Source organism: Eriocheir sinensis, chromosome 60, assembly GCF_024679095.1.
Source record: "Eriocheir sinensis breed Jianghai 21 chromosome 60, ASM2467909v1, whole genome shotgun sequence".
In the NCBI taxonomy this organism is placed as follows: Eukaryota; Metazoa; Arthropoda; class Malacostraca; order Decapoda; family Varunidae; genus Eriocheir; species Eriocheir sinensis.
The window spans coordinates 6,661,711-6,665,683 of record NC_066568.1 but is presented as its reverse complement, the minus strand read 5'-3'; positions in this window follow the sequence as shown (position 1 = coordinate 6,665,683).

Sequence of the window (3,973 nt, the reverse complement as noted above, 5' to 3'; positions counted from 1 at the left end):
ACTTACAGGGGGTGCTGGGCGGGGGGTCGAGGGGGGCGAAACCTCCGCGGAAAACTTCAGAGAAACTAACTTGTGTGACCCAGCCTTTAGCAAGAACAAAAAGGTTCTTTTTGTGTTTGGCTGCTCAGTACAGGCTTACTAAGCTGCTCAGTACAGGCTTACTAAGCTGCTCAGTACAGTACAGGCTACAGTAGGAAGCACTAAGTTACTCAGTACTGCTCCTAAGCTGGCTTACTAAGCTGCTCAGTACAGGCTTACTAAGCTGCTCAGTACAGGCTTACTAAGTTGCTCAGTACAGGCTTACTAAGCTGCTAAGTACAGGCTTACGTGTGAAACCGGGCGGAGGCAAGTCCATTTTTTTAAAACGGAACGTGATACGATAGTTTTTACCGTCACAGCGCAAGGTTCTCTCCCTTCAGTCGGTGTGCTGTCAGCGCAGGTTTACAATGCAGTGTTATTCCATTACTTTTAAAATCATCGATGAGAGTTTTGCGGCTCGTCCAGAGCGCTGTGCCTGAAGGAGCGTCTCGCCGGCCGAGCCTGCTCCAAGTCCCTTGCCCCGACGTTAAACGCGTCATAAGGACGCCCGTCTCCTTCACAATTTCGGAGGCGACATAACCAGCCTTACACAAGGTGGGTATACGGGTGATGCTGTCCCGGGAATGTCTGGTTTGCGCTTGTGTCCACCAAGTGAACAACAACTGCGGAATGGATCGCTCACTTTTCCGGGAAAAACTTGCAGCCTGACAGCAGTAAATGCCCCATGCCACTCACTTCCCAGCCCAGACTGACTGATTGTTTCAGATATTGATGACCGACTGGTGGACACGCTGCGGAAGTCTTCAGATTGATAATATTTCCAGTCAGGGTTTTCAACATTGCAGCCTCCCGTCTCTCGATCGTTACTGTTTTGGCTCAGTTTTTGGGAATAATGAGTTATACAGAAAAAATCATATTTGTTAACACACACACGTTAAAAAGTTACATTATTCGTATCTTTTCATGTGCTATGTATCAACATAATGGAGGTTATGAAAGTTATTGATACAGGAATTAGGCTACGAGGTGGTACGATAATTTTCCACAGAGGGAGATAAACATTTCACCAACAAACTCGCACACAATTTGCACGCTCTGCCTCATAACTTTATTGTGCTTCCGGCAAATGGACATCCAACCCATTCATAACTTCATTCATGTAAAAGTTTTGCTAAGCTTCCTGCTTGAAAAAAAAAGTATAATCGTTTAGTTTACATAAAGTTTTCCTCTGCGCCCTGGTTAAAGGAGCTATATACATAAACAAAATGTTCAACGCTTATTTATAAAGTATCACAACAAAGCTGACCTACAACTCAGCATCAACATACTTCACACTCGTTATCGCTAGTCTGAAATCTGCCGCGGGCCTGTGATGGGTTCAGTAGCCCGTGGGTGACAGACACGTACACTTTTACCATCTACTATACCTATCAAACTATACGGTGACATTTACGACTTAAGCAACTCTTCTAGTGTCATGTCTTACGTTTATTACCTGAGTTATTTCTCTCCATCTATTTAGCAGGTAATTAAGTTTTTTTCATAGTTTTAAAACAGGCAATATTTGTTATATCATAAATCATACAAAAAAAAGGCATAAAAATGATTCACAGATAGTATATGCAAGAGTATGAACATAACAATTTCTTGACAGCAACTGTAGGACGCCCTAACCATGAACATAAAATAAATCAAAAGATCTAGAACAGACAACTAACTTCACAGCCCTTGCCTCCTCCGACCAGAGCAGCTTATGTACGGCAGAGCAGTACGGTATATATCGCCAGAGTATTTGGCGGCTGCAACGACCCGCTTAATGCTTTGACCGAAACGAAGGGAAAGTGAGAGAAGATCGGAGAACTGGGGTGCTGAGACCGTTACCCCCAGTCACTCGCCACTCACCAGGGGACAATGAGGTGGACAAGACACGTACGGAGAAATGAAATTACAGAAGTTGAGCAGCGGTGACCGGGGAGATCGGGTTTGCAGGCGCGCGAAGAAAAATCAAACTGAACTCCGGGAGAACATATTTTATATCATGGACCAAAGGAAGCAACTGTGGCAGATGACTCAGCTGGAGAATCAACACGTTAGGTTATATTCCCTCCTTTACCTTCCCTTTATTTTCCTTATCAGTTCATTTATTGCTATGTGAAGGTCAATAACTTCTTTAGACTCTCTCAATGGGCACAATACTCCATTCCACGGTGCCTCGACAAACACCACACCCCGCACGCACGCCCTGCAGCCACCAGCAAGAGTTCACCTTCCCCAGACCGCAACAATCACATGCAACATTGATTAAAGCGAGGGCGTTGCTTGCTTGTGGGCTGGCTATAGATAGACGCTTAATTAATGGAGGGGAGGAGGTGGAGGAGGAGGGGGTGAAGGAGGAGGAGGAGGAGGAGGAGGAGAAGGGTCTTATTCCCGAGTAAATTTTAGGAGAGTATAATGCTCGGCACGAGATTTAAGTAACGGAGATGAATTTAACACCGGCGTCTTTTTTTTTATGTTCGTCTGGCTCATATTGGCTTGAGGTGCTTCAGTAGACCACTCGTAGAATTTGTGGGGTAGTTTTATGACCCTGGTGGTAGTTTGACCCTTCTTCTGTACCATGGAATTAAACACACTCATTAAAACCCAACTAATCTCTCCTCACCTGTAGAATTTGTGGGGTAGTTTTATGACCCTGGTGGTAGTCTGACCCTTCTTCTGTACCATGGAATTAAACACACTCATTAAAACCCAACTAATCTCTCCTCACCTGTAGAATTTGTGGGGTAGTTTTATGACCCTGGTGGTGGTTTGACCTTTCTTCTGTACCATGGAATTAAACACACTCATTCAAACCCGACTAATCTCTCCTCACCTGTAGAATTTGTGGGGTAGTTTTATGACCCTGGTGGTGGTTTGACCTTTCTTCTGTACCATGGAATTAAACATACTCATTCAAACCCGACTAATCTCTCCTCACCTGTAGAATTTGTGGGGTAGTTTTATGACCCTGGTGGTAGTTTGACCCTTCTTCTGTACCATGGAATTAAACACGCTCATTAAAACCCAACTAATATCTCCCCACTCGTAGAATTTGTGGGGTATTTTTATGACCCTGGTGGTAGTTTGACCCTTCTTCTGTACCATGAAATTAAACACACTCATTAAAACGAGAGTAATCTCCATTTTAACCTTTGGAAATAGCAGATGTGAGGAGCAGAAAGCGTCTAAGAATATCGATCCCACTCACCCCTGTAAACGTTTATGATCTAAGTCCGTGGTCTTAACGTTTGGGCGCCTTATTAGCTTCTGCCTCCACCTGCGTCATCTTACTTTCCTTCTTTTTTTCATAAGAGCTCAGTCTCCCCTAAAAGGTTTATGACTTAAGCTCGGAGTCTTAACGTTTTGGCATTTATTACCTTGTGCTATCTACTGCGTTGTGTTTCTTTCTTTTTCCTTTCCTTTCCTTTTCTCCTCTTTTATTCCTCTTTTTTTTCCTATCTCCCTTTCTTCGTTTTATGCTATTTTTTTTCCTTTCCTTCTCTCCTCTTTTCTTCCTCTTTTCCTCCCGTCTCTCTTTCTTCGTTTCTTCCTCCTTCGTTGTGCTATTTTTTTTATTTTTCCTTTCCTTCTCTTTTATTCCTCTTTTCTTCCTGTCTTCCTTTCTTCCTCCTTCGTTATGCTATTTTTTTCCTTTCCTTCTCTTTAATTCCTCTTTTCTTCCTGTCTTCCTTCCTTCCTCCTTCGTTATGCTCCTTTTTTTTCCTTTCCTTCTCTCCTCTTTTCTTCCTCTCTTCTTCCTGTCTTCCTTTCTTCGTTTCTTCCTCCTTCGTTATGCTGCTTTTTTCTATTTTTTCCTTTCCTTCTCTCCTCTTTTAAACCTCTTTTCTTCCTGTTTTCCTTTCTTCGTTTCTCCTTCGTTACGTTACTTTCTCCTTTC